The sequence below is a fragment of the Harpia harpyja genome, chromosome 12 (genome assembly GCF_026419915.1).
Source record: "Harpia harpyja isolate bHarHar1 chromosome 12, bHarHar1 primary haplotype, whole genome shotgun sequence".
Taxonomy (NCBI): Eukaryota; Metazoa; Chordata; class Aves; order Accipitriformes; family Accipitridae; genus Harpia; species Harpia harpyja.
In genome coordinates, this window is record NC_068951.1 from 35,927,762 (window position 1) to 35,948,044 (window position 20,283).

The following is a 20,283-nucleotide window of genomic DNA, read 5'->3' on the forward strand; positions in this document are numbered from 1 at the left end:
TTGAAGAGGATGGAGATGGGACAGGGAACTCCACGGGATGTCCAAATAAGGCTCCACAACCTACTGTAAGCAAAGACCTTCCAGTATCTCACAGGCAGCCTGAGATGGGCTGTCCCTGGAAGACTGGAAGCCTGGATCAGAATTTAGTGCTAGGAGACCTGAGTTCAATTCACTATTCTCCTCAGAGGTTTTGTGATACCCTAAGAAAAAGCTGGTTTCTACATCCAAGGACCCCACAATAAAATGGGAAGGTAGGGCACTGCAAGTGTAGGTATAAATAGTGAGATGCCCAGATAAGACAGTGTGGGGAACCAGGTAGTAACCAAAATACCTAGAATAAAACACCTAGCTGTGGAAAAGTACTACAGTTTTATACCCTGTCATATCAAAAATCTTGCTAATTTATACAACCCTCTTATCCTAGTGTTTAAGTACTTTTAAAAGTATTTATTTATCATCAAACTACTATCAGTATGAGACTAGATATCAGTGGAGAATAGATAGATGAAGTGAGCTGCCCATGGACATTAAGATGTCTGTGGCAGAACGAAAGAAACTGAAGCAATTTCTCCATCCTTTGGCCTTCTCATGTGAGGACTGCAGCTGCTAAGAATATAAGCAATAAAAATGAAAGAATTCAGGACCTTTATGAAGGTCTTTGATTATATTACAAATTTGATCAAAAAAATCAATCCATTACAGGAATCAACTAATGAAATTACAAACACACACACACAGAGGGAGCTGATGGAATCAAAGTTTTCTAATGCATTTTAATCATTCCCTTCACAAGCAATCCAGTACACAAAGCAAATATTTTGCTATCTACAGTTATTATGTATGTATAATAAGCATAATAGACTGTAAGTTTGGAATCCATCAATGCATTTTACTGCATTAATATCTCCCAACTTTTACACAATATCCCTTTAAAATTACTATGTCTAGATCTTTATTTTAATGGTATGATGTGACAGGTCTTAGGGAATCTGTTCCAACCCAGTAACTCCTACTTTCACTCCCACCCAAACATTCAATCTGTGTGTTACAGCTACTTTTCATTTCATAACTTCTCTTTTTCATTTATCTTTAATAGGCTGAATGTACATGGCAAGTTCCTGAAAGCAAGCAAAAAAAAAGATGTTGCATATTCTATTTTAAATCAAATACATTTTAACTTCACACTCTGCTACAAATCCATTCAGGGTTTACACTGACTTGACAATTTCCTTCATCCACTTTTGTATACTACCAATCCCCTCATACATTTCTCTTGCATATGCAGGCTATGCTTTTTTGGAGTCAAATATACTTGACTGAAAAAACACTCAAAGGAACATTAATTTCCAGAAGAATTTCAGCTTAAAAATGTTACAAAATATATACAAAACTAAAATGAGACCTCAGCCCCTTGCCACATGCATTTCACAGGGGAAAAATTTCCCAGATTACAAATTCAGTTTCTGTCAATTGTTTTATTTTTCCCCTGCTTTCAAATGCACAATATTTTCCATATATTATGTAGTTAGTAATGTGCATACCTGTTTTACAAAATAGTTCCCAAATTTCCCTCTAGTCCATATTTGCTCCCCACCTATTTGATGTTTCTAATTGACTTGCACTGTTAACCAGCATGCATAAGAAAAGTCACACCTACCTGTTAGACCTGACGGACACCAGAAAGGCTGTACTGCAAAGCTTCAATAAGAGAAGCCTCAGAGAGATGTTCAAGCAGAGGAAATAGGAGGCATTAGAGCACAATAGCTGATAGAACAGACAGAGCTCTCTGAAGTATTTGCTCCCTTACACTGTAAAAGGGCATTTTTTGCACAAAGATATTTATGTTTTCGGCATGCATAAATCAATGAAATTCAACTACGTGTTTCTAACTCAAGAGATGCCATCATACACTGACAGATCTATCAACAATGGAATCATGATGGAACTTAATCTAATATTCTTAGTTGATTTCTATTACTTTTTATTTTTCAAATAAAGAATGATGAGAATTCCTAACAAGCATCTTGCTAACCACAAAATGGGCAGTGAGGATCTTAATCACTTCACACAGCAAACATAAATCCTAGAAGTGGCCAAATATTTCAAGAGCTCTTCACACAGCTGTACCACCTCCCACTAGATTCAAAAGTATTTTACTGACAGTACCAGATTAAGCTCATGGATCTGCAAGGTTAGGTTAGGAAAATAGTGCCATGTTATAATTAGCACAGTTCCACAACACACAGAACACTTGCATCAGCCTGATTAAAAAAAAAAAAAAAAAAAATCTTTATTTTGATATTTCCCATAGAGTATCCTTCCTTAATCTTCTAAATAGAAAAAGCATAGCATCAATGCTAAATATGACCTTTGAAGTTAAGGTTGCCAGTCAGACATTATTTTTCTGCTACAATTATTTGATACACAGATACGAGGCTAACATAAAAATACTGCTCTGCTTTCACAGATAAAAAGGCACAGAAGCACCTAGAATCTTCAGCCAAGAACTGGGGCTTCACTGCATATATAAACAGATGTCAGTCATCTATCAGTGGCCTAGAAAACTCTCAGATGTATAGAGTAGTAAAGAAAGAAAAGACAGTGTAGGAAAGGGATATAAGAAAATGAATAAAGTTTAAAAAAAAAAATCCAAGAGACATATCCTTGGTACATCATAACATTCTTCAGTTCCAAGTAAAAAGAACAGGAAACATCCCTATAAATCGCTAGTCTAGAACTTTGATGATTTCAATCAAATTCCACCCAGTAATACTTATGTACAGTTTATTGCAAACAGGAATCTAAGATGCAGTAATGTACATAAAGTTGTAAATGGAACATGCATGGAATCCTATGGTCTCAAAACTAGTTGTGTTTCTTTGTCTATAAAGGCTTATCTGTCACAGAAACATAGAGAAAGGACTTTACACCACCAGAGTTTGTGCTTGCCCTTCAACAGAAATCCTTTGTCTCAGGCTCCAGAAACACATTTTATATAATTAGCTGAAACTAACTGAATGCAGTTGTCAGTAAAATTCAGCCATAGCTATCCCAAGCATTAATGCAGCATTTTCACACCAACTGCACTATCTTTCAAACAGAGGAGTTCCACTTTCTTATGTACAATTAAGGAGTTTGCTGGCCTGAGAGGCTACTGGAGCTCCAGCAAGCTACTGTCACTCTGACAGACTTTACCTGCTGCCTCTCTAAGCGATTAGTTCCTGTTACACACTGCTAAGAAACTATGGCTACAATTCATTTATATCACATAGAACTCATGATGTTTTGACAGATACTGCAATCTACCACAGACTCTCCTTGTGACAGAAAGAGATGGGCATGATAAAGCAAGAGCACCTGGGATCTTTCAGCACATAACTTGCTCCCACGCAAAATTAAACACTGCTCAACTCAGGATAATTATTTAAACCACTTTCTTTCAAAACAAGAAGAAGAGTCAGCATTTGAAGATGTTTGTTCATAATACTTCAGAGACTGGACCCTGGACTGCTCAGAAGATAGCATGGGCAGAGGTGCCATTGTGGCTTATCTGCACATCACAGCACAAGGAATAAGACTGCTCTGCCTAGTGCCTTAGGTATCCCTGTGAGTGGGATACTTGCTGGAAGAGTGAGGAATGAATGACTGTCCAACAAAGCATACAGTGCTCTGGCGCTGGCTGCTCTAAATGATCCACCTGTACAGAGATTGACTGCAACAAAACTATTTTAAACAGAGTAATTTTTAAAGTAAAATGGAAGGGATTACCTACAGTTAAAATCAGAAACACTATAATAAGGGCTACAAGCACTTGATGCTGAAAAGGATATCCCTCAGTATTACTATTATGTCAATGAATGCACAGCTTCTACTTCCTCAATAAGTTAGAAGAAATCACAGTGGAGGTGTCTCAGGTAAAAAGCAGTCTAGCTGTGTGAAAGCAAGGAGCCTTGCAGCAAACAGTACTCTTACCTTTGAACCCTATTAGAGAACAAGTTTTTTCACAGAGTGGTTACTAGACCCCTTTCTCCTGTAGTTCTGCCCTTATCTGCCAGCTTTCTAAGTCTGAGGACAAATTGTCAGGAGAGGACAGAACCAGCTCATTTCATGTTGCTGTTGGTATGCTATTATAAACACAGTCTCTGAAGAAGTTGAAGCAAGAAATATATGTATGAGTGTCTCCTAGGTCTGCTTTATTAACCAGGAAAATAAAAAGTCTACAACTTGTAGTCCCAGCTGTGCCACAGATTTTATGATTTTTGAAAAATAAACAAAATAACAGATAAATAACAAATGGTCAATTTTTAAAAAGTCTTCCTTAACCAACAAAACTACGTGAATAGCATTGGATTTTTTTTTTTTTTTTAATTCGGCAGGGGAGGGAAGACAAAATATTAAAACACACACTGATAGTGTGGGTGATGGCCACGTTATGAACATTTATGCTCCACAATGAATTCCAACACTCTGTCCTTCACAGGTTTCGTTCCACTCAAAAGGATAAAACTGGCAGAAAATACTTTAAAGCAGTATTATCCAGACATCACAACTCTACTGGATAGCAATGTATCCTACAATAAATTTGCAAATAAAAAGATATGTTTAAAGACTAGTTTGATGAAAACTTTTTATCTCAAGTCTTGAACATTCTTAGTCACTGGATGGACTACAAGGGGTTACATGTAATTTATTGGACTATTTTGTCGTCTTAGAGTTTTATATGTAAGCCCAGAAATGCTCTACAAGAACACCTCTTCCTGTATTATCTTTTACATAATGTAAAATGTTTGCTATCCACAGTCAAATCTGACTAAATGGAAAGTCCAAGTAGGTGCTCAAAATAAAAAAAAAGATTTTCTGAGATATTTTGCAGGCAGGTGTTCTATGAATCCACAAGGAATGAGCTGGGAGGTTTGTTTGTTTTCAAAAAAACCACACAACCAAACCACATAAAACCCCCAAACAAAACACACTTTATCACACAGTTCATGCTGAACAGCAAATTTTATCTGCATTATAGGCCTGACTACCCCAAACTCACAGTGTATGAGGAATGCCACTAGTACAACAGTTCTAAGTGACCACAATAATACTCTATACCTGTACTTTAACGCATTGATACTGCTGTCCCACCCCTAACTGACAACCACCGTGCTCACTGAAAGCCAGGTCTGAAATTTCAAGAATTTTGGAAGCATCCCGAGATGTTTGGGGATTGACCTCATGGAACAAAAGAGAACACTATGCACATTACTCTACTTTTCAAATTAAGATCAACAATGCCACAACACCCCCAGCCCCCCAACCTGATGTCAGTAAGCATCAGCCCCAGGAAAAATTGAAACAGGATTGTCCAGCACTACTGTAGACACCCTGTTTTGCTCATCAGCATGTGAGTGCGAAGTCTCACTTTATTAGTGTTTCAGAGGAGAAGCTCACATTTCTTTTAAGAAGATCACACTGAATGGTAACAGTATAGTAAGAAAAATCAACTTTAAAAAATTGCCATTTTTAGTGTAGTGTGAACACAGACATTGCTTTCAACTGAATACAGCAATCAGCCCTGCAACTGTGAATCTAAATGGTGGTTAGGACCTTGAGGAGAAGGCCTGGGCCCAGGGACATCTAAGTGTTAATGCCCTTTCCTTATCTCAACACCAACCCACCACTCTTCGAATTTCTCTTATCTCTTCTTTAACACTCTATACTCACTCCAATTCCCATATCTTTCTGTAGCCTTTTTCTCCTTTTGTTTTCCTTTAAGGGGCTCCTTCCAGTCGTGAGACTGCCTAGCTCTGCATTTTCTTATGATCTTTATGAGAACCCAGTTACACCATAAGCTGCTATGTATATTCACTGAGACTGAGTATGCTTTTAGTGTTCAGTGACTGAGAAATTTAGCTGGAAGGAAAAAGTGTTTCTTGCAGGCAATGCAGAACCCTAGAGGGCACATGAGGCTCAGGAATTATTGTCCTTTGTCCCCACCTCTTGCTGTTTAAGACATGGGAAAAAAAAAAAAAAGCCACTGAAAAGTCCATTGAAAATCTTTTCCCATCACAATCCAACTCAGTCTGATTAAACACCCAAACCATCTGATTAAACACCCAAACCTTGGGCACTAGAATTATCTACTTATATTCAACAGTCACTTCAACAGATACAACAGCTCACCCATGGTGTTGCTAACCTGTCATAGCGTGCATTTCCTTGTTCAGTTTATGCTGCACTGGATTATGTTCTCTAACAGAGGAAGTACTTTTTAACTTATTTGATATAACTTCAGTTCCCAATTGTATTGTTTCATTACTATAAACTCCTCTCAAAGATTCAGATCAGAGACTATAATAATTATGCATACAAATTAAGTATGCATAGTTATACACATTCTCAAAAAACCCCAGTAGTCATTTATTGCTATGAGTCTCTCCTGCAACAAAGGCTTCCCAAGACATGACTGAAATAGCGGAGGACATTTATTTTAAAAAAATACTGCAAATAATTTATTACCCTAACTCATCATACTCTAATGCAAAACATGCTTGAGCTTGAAAGGTTCAAGCACAAGACTTGGCAACTTGAAATCAGGCACAGCTGGAGGTACTCCTGCAAGATCCAACCCATGTTTAAGAACCTTACAGTGGTTTACAAACATTCTGCCACAAATGGCGTACTGTCACTGAGTGCAACTCAATCTAGGGAAAATTTTAGAGCATATCCATAAATATACATAAATAGCAGGGGGCAAAGTCAGAACTCCATTCAACACTCTCATCCCAATTCAAGTCATTTGTTGTACTTACAAGAGCACGTCCTTAAAAACTGTACAAGAATTCATAAGAGGGAAAAGATCGCACAGAGATGAAAATCCACGTTCTCTATATGTCCCATATAATTTTTAATATTTATTTATATTTTGACAGGTCCCAGAGTTTTCAAGCAAACTGGTGCTGCACTGTGCTACAAACAGTACAGAGTAAGACAACAAGCCTTGATACCAGGATAAGACCATGAGGGATGCTATCTTGCTTTGTTATTTGTTCATTTGTTAAATAATAAATTAAAACCTATTAGGTTTGACAAAGTCTTTAATGAAGACTATATCTTAAACTTTAAGAAGGTATAAAGGAGGAAGTATCCAAAGCTAAACAAAGAAAGGTTAATGATTATTTTTAAAAGGGGGGAGGGGAAGGAGACAATCATTTAACCAAAATAAGCATCATATCATACTGGTATGCAAGCCTGTGAAAGCACAGATTCTTAGTTATCTAAATGACACGATCCAAAGTCAACTACTTGTGTCTTTGTTTCCATACTCAGCTCTAGAAAAGTTTCCTATTAAGACACTGTATACTGTGTTTCTCAGGGTAGAAAGTCTGATGTTCTGCTAAAAATATCGAAGAGCAAAGCTATTAATTTCATTAATTTCTTCACCATTTCTAAATATATGAAAAATGGTACACAATCACAAAATATGCAGCAGTGATAGTTCCAGAAAAAGTTTTTTGGAAATTTCTCATGTTTGCTGTTTTATAAGTCAGTCATTAGGAGGCAGCAAATGGCTCAAAACCATGTGAGAAAACAAATCCTGTAGGAAATTGAAAGTGAATAGGATAGTAAGAACTAGGAGTGGGAAATTAATTCAGATACAAAAGTGACTTCTTGACATTCTGCAGTTCAATCAGATGTCAGGTTACACTTTGAAAGCTATTCGTTAAATAATTTGGGATCTCATTAATGGAAACCACACTCAAACTTTATATGGTTGACTTTGGATTTTTGGTAATGTTAAAAAGCAAAAGACTTATCCTAGCCTGTTTTCCTATAGTATGCTTTCTAAGTTGATATCATGACATTGTACAAACATATGCATAAGGAACACAAAACAAATCATGTCTCATACCATTTAATCTAAAACAAACAGCTTATAACTGAAAGTTCACAGTGCTAAATAATTTCCATGGTTACTCTTTTCAAAGTATAATTTAAAAGCCAGTGTGGTTTTACTTAGTGCTTCATTAACAACAAAAGTAAGATCTTAGCCAGTAATATTCATACCTCTCTACTCTTCCTACCAGAACACAGCATAAGCCAAGCTAAAAATAACATGAGAAGCCTTCTTAAAAAATAAAAACAAACCCCAGAATTTCTACTATGAGTGCCTACATTTTTGTAAAATTGCTGGTAATATTTTATATTGTGCAACCAGGAAGCTGGTTTTTAAATGCATTTATATCCTGAATCAAAACACAAGTGGAAAAGCAAAAACATTTTACATTCTAAGCAAGTCTGTAAATATGAAAAGATTAAAATATGGGCTAGGTTTGCTCACATCTTTCAATATGTCATGTAAATTAGTGTTTATTTCACAAGCTGTATTATCTTCAACACAAAACAATGCACTTATCTATATCTGACTAAACAGTTATGGTAAGTAACAGAGATAAGAAGAGTTAAACCACATCAATATTTCACGTTAATAGGTTCACACAGCTGTACAACATTCCTACAAGACAGAATTTGCAATTAATAAACATTTTCAGCTTTTCCACATTAATCATAAAATACGAATAACAAAAACAAGGCATAAACTTACTATTTGTTAGGTGTCCACACTGTCCTTTGGTCTGAGTCAATAGGAAATAATTACCACTAGGAAATCTGGTAAGCAGAAATACAATAAAAATAAACATTAGCATGCCAAAAAGAATAAATTCAGCTTTCCTGCAAGTATTTTTCCCCACAATACTTCACAGGCAAGGTTAAAAAAAAAAAAAAAAAAAAAAAGAAAAAGAACCAAAAAAAGCAAAGTGGAAAAAAAATATATACACATTTAAAACATAGTCCAGCAGTGTTCAAGGATCCTTGCCTCTCAAACTTTAAAGCAGCACAGACAAATGTTGAGATGCCTATAATAGAACAAAAATCCAAGTTCTCAATCACTAGTTACGCAGTATGTGTCAGTAAGGAAGACAATTTCCAAAATAATGATTAATGTATTATCCAGATTTTTTCCTCTCTCTCTCTTTTCCCCTTCCCATTCAGGTTTTTCCTCTTATAAAATGCACATAGGTTTTTTCTTCCCTGTACCCTGACTCAGGCCTGGCTTTGAAATGCATTTCAATCTCTCAACACAGACTGCTTTCACTGCATTTAGAGTCCCACCAAGGCCCAGCTTTAAAAGCTACTGATTCTTTTTTTCTTTAGCCTTCCTCACAAAGGAAGGGTATTTTGTAAATTACCAGCTCGTTCAGATCAACAAAAGGTACTTTCATAGAAAGCCCCATTTGATTTTGCTCAAATTTGATTACAAGGATGGAGAAAAGGAAAGGAAGTCAAAAAGAAAAACCCCAGATGGCTTTTTCATTCATCTCAGTGAATGAGCTTTATCTGTGCCTTTTGAAACTGTAGCAGTGGAAAAGCATTTCTGTTGGCTTAAAAAACTTGACAAAAATTATTGGTTTGCCATTTCTCATGTAACTGCCATTGGGAACTGGATGAAAAGACTTTTTCATGGGATCGCCTGCTTGGATCAAAATAATGGAGATTAGGTATTTCATTATAAATTACAGTGGGAGATAGAGCAGGCTGTCATATTAATAGCAACCTGCTCATGGCCTTCAATGGTAGCTATTCTCCTAGACAAAGGACCAAGGGGGTTGTCTATTGAACTTGTACTTTAGGCCTGATCAATTTTCTATCATCAAGGCAAAAGGTGAGGTGACTAACAAAAGAATTCACACATGACTGACCTCATAAGCCTATAGATAAAACAGCTTAAAGAAACAAAACACATCCTGAAATTATGGGTGATAAACTGTATAAAGGAAAAAGAAGAGAAATGATAGAAAAAGGGAAAGAAAGAGCACGTGGTCTATAATTCTCCCTCCCTTCTTAGGTGAATGGACATATTAAAAGCTACTTGTTTTCAGCTGCAGATAATTGCAGCCTTTGCTTTGCCATGTTCTGCCTTAAATCCTTCTGTGTACTTTTTCCTCCAACACTGTTCTGGTAATTTCATTCACGAGTAACCACAGTACTGAGTTTAATATAGAACTTCCAAGAGCTGTAGCCACACACAGAAAGGATTAAACATAACATCATAGGCAGAAAGGTGTCACACAGGCATTAAGTTTATAATCAAATTACAAGAATAGCTATGATCCTTTTGGTTGGTATGCTTTTATACAAAACCTTGCTAATTAAGCAAAAGTTGGATAACTGAGTTATGTAACATGAACATCCCCCAGAGCTTGAAAGTCTTTACACCTTTTTCTTTCACAAAGATGGCACATAATTTTATACAGTGTGCAAAACAGCATGTAAAATGCCCATAATATATTTAGGTACCCTTACAAGTATATTATGGGCATTTCTTCTCCTGCTGCCTAGGAGATGAAGACCCTTCTACGGCATTAGCATTCAGCTTTGCCAATCAGCTAGAGGTACAGAGGGCAAAATCTTCACTCTCCTGAAGCCAAATATACAGCAGCAAGATGTTCACATGACATTTGCATAACTAAGGCAAAGTTGTAGAAGCATGCAAACATTTGTATTTGAAGGCCAAAACACTAGCTAAAGCAGCTGAGAATTCCCCTTACAAACAGTTAACAGCAGCTCAAGTGTAAATGGTACCCAGCAGTCTACTTTCATCACAGCAGGGAAGAGGATTGCACTCTAGAATTTGGTTTCAAGTCCCAGCTACACAACCACCAAGAAGTCAGTATGTGCCAAGTTTTCTGAGATATTTAGGAATTTGTCCTTTTACCCCTACCAGTGCAGCAAAACTGCAATTTCAAAAATGAAGCTAGCCACTGATTCGTGGCACTTTGCCACAGATCAGAGATTCACCTGTCTGCATAACAATATTTATGTAAAGACACTGAAATAATCCAGGCTAAAAATGAACACTTTTTAGTGAGGTAAGATCCAGAAACAGCTAGACGGAACACATGGGAGGCTACAAATTAGTGCAGGGGAGGAAATTCTGAACCACAATTTTACTGCAGAAGCCAACGGATTGTTGAATTACAGACTGAGTCCTACAAAAAACAAGCGTACGTTCATTATTACACAGAAACATTAAATAACTCATTGTAAACACCACTTCTGGAAGTAAAGACAAGATGAAGGCAGGCAAAACAGCAGCACTATGTGTTAAGCTTTGGCTGCCAACACAAAAAAATGAGAATCGCTGCCAGAGCATGTACTTCTAAGTAGCTCAGATACGTGACATCATATTTGAAATTAGCAGAAGCCCTAGTGGTAATGGTATCTTTCCATTATCCCAGAGATGCACTGTCGATTACTAAATGATTAGCAATTAATCCCAACTTTACATCCTCTATGAGGGGCTCTACTGAGTAGTTACAGAAGAAAGAGCTCTTGTAATCATTGTAGATAGCTCTCTGAAAGTATTGGCTCTGTGCTCAGTAGCAGTGAGAAAGGCAAATTGAGTATTAAGAGCTATTTGAAAAAAATATAGCCCAAGCAGAAAATGCATTTTGTTACAGCATCAATATAGTTTGAGTACACCATGTTAAAAGTCAGAAGCAAGGCAACATACCAAAATAGACACATAGGTGCAAACACATACTTCAGAAGAAATAATTGACAAGCACTGACTGCCTTTAAGACATAGACAGACTTGTCCCACAGAACACATCTCACAGAGGACACGTAATTAGTAATCTTGTAATGCACACTGGAGAATAAATCAAAAGCCAATGACAAGGTTTTTTTCTGGTTTGCTTTGCTTATTTAAGCAGGACTCCGCTCACACCTGCACATTCTAATGTTGTGGTAAACCTTAATGGTAAAGGTCTATGCCTTTACGTTCCACTTCCTATTCTTGCCAGACCTGCCTATAAAGGGGCATCATTACATTTGGCCATACTACTGCTGCTTAGATTGCTCTCAAAGCAGGAAGGAACAGGAATCCAACCCAAAATCCCATTCTGTTGCTCAAACTATTTATCTAAAAGTACACGCTGCATTTCGCACTCTGGACTTCTCCATGACGATGAAGTATTGTAGCATAGAGAGTAACTGTTTGGGCAAAAGGGCTATTTTTGTATTACAAGTCTGGGTACTGCTGAACACCTGCTTCTGGGTAAAAGCACCGGTAACTGGCACAAAGAGACAGAATTAATAATATTTGAGATCATTTTTAGACTGCAAAACATTTTTGATACAAAGGCTGGCTTAATTTTTTATAATTGTCAAATAGTGAGCCCCAGTAATAACCAAAACTGATATCTCCTAAAGCAGTTTTCATGAGAATTTGTGAATAGCTATTTCACTTTTGAATGATAACATATGTTAATAAAAATTAAATTTCTCAGGTAAATGAACAAAGCTCTTTCTAAGCTTAACTTCTGCATTCTGTGCTCCTGTAAGCATTCAATCTGTTTGGACATACTGATTGCAGGGTAACAGAGTCGTTGCCAAAGCTAATGAAAATAATTCACAGAGAGCACTCTGAAGAAGAAATGTCCACCTAGGTAATATAGTTATAAAATATGCATCCACACAGCAGACCAAGACAATCAAAACCTTGAGAATAACTCCCTTTGTAGAAAAACCATAAAAGCTGTTTCCATTGGCTTTTGATGACTTTTGTCTGAGATGTGTTTAGTTTATTCTCAGCTTCCACATCACAAACTCATTGTCACATTTTCCTCTAATTCATAATCTCAGCACAAGAGACCTGCAGAATAAACAAGGTCTGTTACCCCCAATGTCTATCAACTTCCCTGTTTGGCACAGACACTTTGAACAGTGTAATAGCTAACTGCTTTTCCCCATCTCATTAGTTCTTGGTGAAATAATTTGACTTAAAAGATAATTTTTGGTTTTGAAAGTGCATATCAAGATTTTTTCCAAATTTCTTTTTGAAAATATTTTCTGAATAATCTTTGCAAATAATCCTTACAGTGCACTTTAAAGAAGTACAGCAGATATCATAGCACAATATCTTGTGATCAGCCGTACTGGCTGAATGAATAAGATGAGGCCCATCTTATTAAAAAACTGGACTGCACACATGCTTGCATGTTTCCCTGAACTGGGACCTGCATGACTAACATTCAGAAATACCTATCTGCACAATCTCCAGTTAGAAATTTGTTTTCCATTAAAATTCAACATGCATTCTTGCCAATGAACAACAACAACAACAACAAAGTCGTCTTTTTTTTTTTTCCCTACCAATAGGGGAATGTAGATACAAGACACTTTTTACAGTGAAGGAAGACAGTAACACTAATAACTCTTAGCCCAGCTTATGAACAAAGTGGTGCATAAGCATATGCAGTAAAACTATTCCTCATGTTTCCTCAAGTTATTTTGCAGTAACTAGATAAATGATGCTACATGCTTGTACATCTCTTTCAAAGTCTTTTTAGACATACTGGGATAGAATTTTTTTCTTTTTAAAAAAATAGCATTTCCCTCCTTTAGGGCTGTAGAAGGTTCATTATCAGCTTTCATTATATGAGGCAGGAAGAAAGCCAATATGTGTAAAGAGTCTGTCACGTATCATTAACATTTTAAATCCCTGTGGTTGCTAAACTCAAGCAGTATTAATAGCATTTGAGGAAGCAATGCTATAGGTCAGAGAAAGTGAAAACATAAGCGTGCTTGTTTTGTGGCTTCTAACCACAAAACTATAAATGTCTGCTAAATAATTTCAGGTAGAGGAGATAAATTCATGATATAAGACAACAAGAGAGTGCTCTGCCAGTAACTCGCTCCCCTTTGTACAATAAAAGTTCCATTTAAGTGATTTGGTTCATTTTGATGGCTGCACTATGGCATGTAAAATGACTTGCTGGGAAGTCGTTCCCAGAGCACTCAGGATTTTAAAGTTAGCATACTGAATTTCACTGGGCACCTAAAGGAAGGCAGTGTAAGTCGAGTGCAAGTGTGGTTTACTCTAGGCATGAAACTGTAGTTATGAAAGGCTCCCTCCTCCGCACTCACCCCTGACCTAGCTCTTTGTTCCTTTTAAAGTTTCCCTGTCTTATTTCCAGCTTTTTTCTCCTTCTTACATTCCATTGTATTGCTTCCACTTTCCTGACTAAATTTTTGAAACCATTGTAAATAGGAAATACATGGTTCAAGGAATATATGGAACACCTGACGCAGGTATTTCCCTTATCTCAAAGATTAAAAAAAAAAACCCCAAACCTACGCAATCTGGGTATTCAATAATTTCAAACTAAAGTGTCTTTAAAAAAAAAATTAAAATTTCAAAATACAAAAAGGTGAATCACAGATTTGGATGGAAAAAGCCATTTATGCCACTTGGCAAATATGTTCAGTAACAACCTGTAAGGTAGTAAAAGTAGTATCCAGAACCTGATGTGTCTGTTTTGCCTCAGTTGGGGGCAAGGGGACTAGACACTTTAGGACAAGGTGCTTTTTTATGTTTGATTCAGGAATTGAGAGGTGCTTTTATTTAGGCAGTTACAAATGAAGTCATATATGCAAATACTACATGAGAAAGTATTAACTAAATTTAACTTCATTACATTTTTTCATTGATGTATCACCATATATAAAATATGGTGGCTTTTTAACTCAAAAATACAGTCTAAGAAGTGAGGAGAACCACAGATTGAACTGATTAAATTACCCAAATTGCAACCTGAACAATTCACCAGACTAGCACTTGCATTTACAGGTAACCACAAAAATGAAATCATGTAAGACAACAGCAAATAAAAACAATGCATGTTAAGAAGTTTTAATAAACCCAGAGAACTGACAAACAAGGTTGCCCGAGACAGACAAAGAAAAAAAGAAATCAAGAAAAAAAGGCAGGTTGTGTTTGTTTGTAGTTTGTTTTTTTTTTTAACAAAAAGGAATATAAAGAAAAAGGGCAAAGCTGATTACCCCAATACAAAGGAAGGATATAACTATTTTAAGTCTTAGTCATCTTGGCTAGAAGTTAATTTCTTCATTGATTTCAAGCATAAGATATAAACATCTGAAAATGGAAACTGTCAAAGCTAAGTATAAAAGAATAGTATGACCATTCAAAGGCAGCACCAGAAAAGTGAACAAATAAATTGAGATACAATTAGCAAGAGACAAAGGGTAAAAAGAAGTTATAAAAATACACTTCAGAGTAAGAGAAGGATCAAGGAAAACTACTGGTTGGTCAGCAGCTTGAAGGTGAAAGCAAGCTATTGACATATTGTGCCAAGAAGTCTGAACTGTCTACTGCTTTATTGACAGTTGTTACCAAGAAGGTCAACTGTAATCAACTGGCTCCCACAATTACAAGCTATCAAAAAAAAAAAAAAAAAAAGAAAAAAAAAAGAAAGAGGGGACAATATCAGAATAAACAGGGAAATAAAAGATTAAGAAAAACATGTATGCCATATTAAATTTGCCCAAAGTCTTAGAGAAGTGGATGAATATCAGAGCTGTTACTTCTTGAAAGCTGTTATCATTAGAATGATTTCTGAAAGCACATGATGGATGGATATGGGTACAAAAGCCTTTAAAAGAGCAAAAGTAATGCCTGCCTAAAAAGGAGGAAGAAGAAATTATAGCCTAGTTACTTTAACTTTCTTTACTTTCCCAGTTTGTAAGTCACCTAAAAGAAAAACAGCAAATGGTGAAGCCATGCTCAGTTACTCAAGAACAAGGCATAACAAGGTAACAAGCTTCACAGTATGGGAAATAATTGGTGTCGTGTTTCATGATTTTAGGAAGACTTTTGGCATCATGGCACAGCACTGTCTCCTGGTCTAACCAAGAAACATCATCTAAATAGTATTACTACAGGGTAAATAGCTATAGAAAAAAAATGATACTATAGCTATGAGTGATTCACTCTCTAAAAGGAAAAAGGCATCAAATGGAGTTCTTGGTCAGCACTGAATCCAGTACTATTCTTTATTTTCATCATTAATCTTGATGACAGAAGAGAGACTACTCCCATACTGTTTGAAGGTAGGTCTAAGCTAGGAAGGTCTGCAGGCACACTGGGGGACACAACTAGAGTCCAAAAAGATCTTGGTAGAAACGGTTTGCAAAAGATTAACTGTGATTCAAGGAGGTATATTTTTTCTTACTCTCAGAAATAATCAACTGTAGAAATGTAGGTTGAGAAATGGCACAACAGTTCTGCACTAAAAGGATCTGGATCAGAAGCTAAACTTGAATCTACAAAGCTATTGCAAATAAAAGCAGGTATCATACTGGAAGCCTTGTAGACAGAATAAAGCATGCCCCAAATGCCACCTGAAAAGATCTTTTTACTTTACTTGCTTTTGGTAAGGCCTTAAATGGATTACTGTTTAGTTGTGGACACTGCCTGCAGGTTGAAAATAAGATGTAGTTAATTTGAAAGAGCAGCAATCTAGAAAACAATCTACAAGAAAAGACTGAAATACTGGACCTTATTTTGGAGAAGACTTCAAAATCCCATCACTTTAACACAACAGAAATATGCACTTATATTCCAGAAATTGAGATTTCAGTTAGACATTAAAAAAACTTTGCAGAGGTAAAGACAGATGTGCAAAGAAAACAGACAATCCCTGGATAGCTTTGGAAACTGGTTCGGAAAATGTCTGTCAGGAATGGTTTAGTTATAACAGATTCTGTATTTAAGAAAAGTTCTTAAGGTTTCTTCCAGACTGTTTTCTACTTACTCTTCTATCTTAAAATAATCATAAAACACAAAAGTAGCTGAAAATATAATTTCAACAAATCCTGTTAAAACTGTTATATATGTCAAGATTTAAAGTAACTTTTCCTCAAACTTCATGAAGTCAGAATGCTCTCTAAGCCAAACAGAAACAGTTACAGCCCTGTCCCATTTTACCCTTCTTAAAGAATCACCTGTCTTCAAAGGGGTAGTAACAACTGTATACCTTTCTTCCTAAACCTTCCTCTTTCCGTTTCCCTTCCGAACCTTCAGGTGCATCAACCAAACATGAAACCTCATTGCAAGTGCCTCTCAACTTGAAAATTAATCTGCTCACATATAGGACTATGGCATCAAGTCCAAAAAACCCCATACATTAAAAAAAAATCTGTGTAAATAGCCTGAAGTAAATATTTCAACACATGAAGATACAATGCTCGATAATCTTAACACTTGAAAAGCTTCTCGGATACTAATTAAACAAATGAAACAAACATCTCTCTCTGTATAACCTCTGGCCATGTCAAGCTTAAACCAATAGTATGGACACATGGTGTTCTTTAACTGGACTTCTATGTTCCAGCCTAACACAAGTGATTTCCACATTCTGACAACTCCAGTTTCATTTACCATGACAACATCAACACATAATTGTATACATGCATTGAAAGCAAAACTAGAGGAGTAGAAAGCATCCAGACAACTTTGTGTGTGTATCTGCATGATAAACAAACCAAAAAAAGAGAAACCCAGACTGGAATATATTTTTTTTAAATGTATTTTTACAGGGGAGGAGCATAATGGTTAGAAAAATAGTGAATTAAATTTATTTGAATTCAATGAAACGTATTAAACAATATGATTACCTCAAACTTCATTTTATTACGTTTTCCAATTCTACTAGAAAAACTCAAAAAAAAAGAAAGTTTTCTATGCAGTTCAGATTTTGAATGAGATCTCTTAATTATAAATACTTTTTAGGTTGTTAGGGACTGATTCGTGTTAACAGTTTCATCTGGGAATTTATTATTATCAAAATAAATGAGTTGATTAGAATACTTACACAATGACAATTTTAAGGTGTCTGAAACCTCCTTTTTTGGTAAATATAGCTTTCCTGTACTGGCATAACAAGCTTAAAGAATTGTGTCTTCTATTTAAAGATTTATTTTTAAGAAACACTTAAAAAAAAAAATCCTCAATTTTTCTCAAATATCATAGCCTAGTCATCCCTGTTCCCAGTAACATATTTCAACATAGTTGTGAATAATTCTAATTTCAGTCTTTGTATCCATTCATTGCTGATTTTTTAACCCTGTGGTGGTATCAACAAATACTTCAATTATTATCCATTAGTAGCAGCTATGATGGCTTTTGAGGTGAAAAAAGAGATGTCTTTAGACAAGGACTGAAGTCACTAAACTCATTTAACTAGGACACTGAAGTTGGTAGCTAACCTGGGCATTAGTTTCAGCTGTTGAGCAGGGAGCAGAAGTCTATTACCATACTTCTGAGAAATCAGTCCAATTCATCAAGTTATATCCGTCCAATTGCCCTTACTGACATCTAATTTTTTTGGATGCAGGAAAAATTTATTTTTGCTGTAAAATATCAAAGTGAAATGGAGTTATGACCTCAGAAGTATAGGACTGGTCACTGACTATTTTCCCTAGAGAGAATATCCACCTTTTCCCAGGACACAGACCTTTCACCATTACAAGCTCTGGCTTTGTCAGCACATGGAATGTGGCCGCTGCTCCCAGAATCAGGAGATCGGAAGCTCCTTGTCAGTAACACGTATTGCTCACTGGTATTTGGAAGCAGCTTTGATATTCCTGCTTTCCCAGACAGTTGTTCTAAGGGAACTTGGGCAGATAACAAACTTAAACCAGAAATAGGAAATCGCACTCACCTAGCTGATTTCAAAGAGCAGCACTTGTATTATTGAGCTGATAAGACTATTCATATGCCTTACTTGTCAAAATGAATAGAATGAACACCTTTGAACATCCTTCAGAATGGGATACGGAAAAGAAAATCTCACACAGGTATGAAAACATTAAATAGCACTGGAGGAAAAAAAAAACCAGATGGGAGAATTTGAGTTCATTCAAACAAATGATAGTACTCTCCTGGACCTTTAATGGGAGCACAGTTTTGTCTGAGATGAGAGCCAAAGAGATGGAGTGAGCTAGGGTAAGAAAGAGGGAAGCTCTTTCTGATAGTAATGACTAAAAATAGGCTTCATCCAGTCCTCCTGTGACTAAACAAAAGTTTTTCATGAAACAAGAGATAGTAGAAAGACTAGCAATTCACTGACAGTGCCTCTATGACAATGTACATCATCATGGACTATTTAATCCACACTAAGCCTCCACAACTCACAACAACACAGGAGGAGATCCTATGAAAGTTCTTTAATGTGATCATTTCAAGCCTCCAAAGCATTGAAACCAATGGCTTCACTACCAAGGTAGGGGGATCTCTCAACACATAGCCATGGAGCAGCAAGAAAGTCAGCTGTGCAGATATTTGGGAACAAGCTACACTTTTTCCTTCATGTGGTATCCAGGAAATGAGTTACTTCTGTTCTAATTTGACTGTACCAACCCAAAGAACTCAATATTAATATGCTATATTCACCAAATTTGGTAAGTAGGACCACTTGACCACACAAAATATTCAAACCACAAATCAGGTTGTTAAAGGACTAAGAAAAGCAAAAAAAGAGAGTTTTCAATAAATGTTTCAAAATGTTAGAACAAGACCAGCAGCTTTGTAAGCAAAAAACTAAGATAACAGCCAAATATTTTAAACAAAATAAACAAATTAGCATCCCAAAAGCTGTAATATTTTTCAAACCTTCTGATAAAGTTAGGTAGATACATAATAATAGATAACAAGGTTTCAGTCTTAAGGCAACTGTTCCTGCCATGGGTAAGGATGAGGTAATTAGCATGCATTTCTAATATAATCTATTTTTAAGTTTTTTGTCTGTATATAGTGGCTAACATTAACAAGGGTAGCTATACACATGAATGCTTAGTTTAAAAAAAAAATAAATTAAATTATCTAAAAAGTATCTTGCTTGGGAAGTCCATTGAGAATAACACTTAAAAAGGCTTTTGCCAATATAGGTTTAACTGTCTGCAGATCCTTCGGAAAGTTCTTAAGATTACGCAAGCAAACATAACCCTTATGAGAAAAAAAAGACCAAATCCATTAAGATTGAAGTTGCCGAAAGACAGTATTACAGTAGGCTTCCTTTTGAAATAGGGGACTAAATTTAGTATGCATAAGGCTCTGCAAATTGGATCCATTCAAATTACTCTATGGCCACTAACATCAAAGGAAACTTAACTTACACACTGAGACTCTCAAAAAATCGTATAGGAGGAAATACAGGTTAAGGCACAGGAGACTTTTGAACACATACAGAAACTGATCTAAATAAGCTTTATGTCATTACAGAAACAAAAAGCCCAGCACATTCAAACATTTAGGAACATATATAAGGACATAATAAAAAAAATCTCCCTTCTGAATTCAATTTAAAGATACAAACAGGACAAACCAGAACCAGGATCACTTTCAACTCTATGCTGGATCCTGCAGGACAA

At 36.1% G+C, this 20,283-nt stretch overlaps 1 long non-coding RNA gene across 2 annotated transcripts in view; it reads right to left on the reverse strand.

Moving 5' to 3' along the window:
* LOC128148948 (uncharacterized) overlaps positions 1-20,283 on the reverse strand; it is a 309,803-nt gene that overhangs the window by 261,038 nt on the left and 28,482 nt on the right. For both annotated transcript variants that reach the window (XR_008237474.1, XR_008237475.1), the window contains one exon: positions 8,594-8,658. This is a non-coding gene — a long non-coding RNA (uncharacterized LOC128148948). The remainder of the gene's footprint in view (positions 1-8,593; positions 8,659-20,283) is intronic.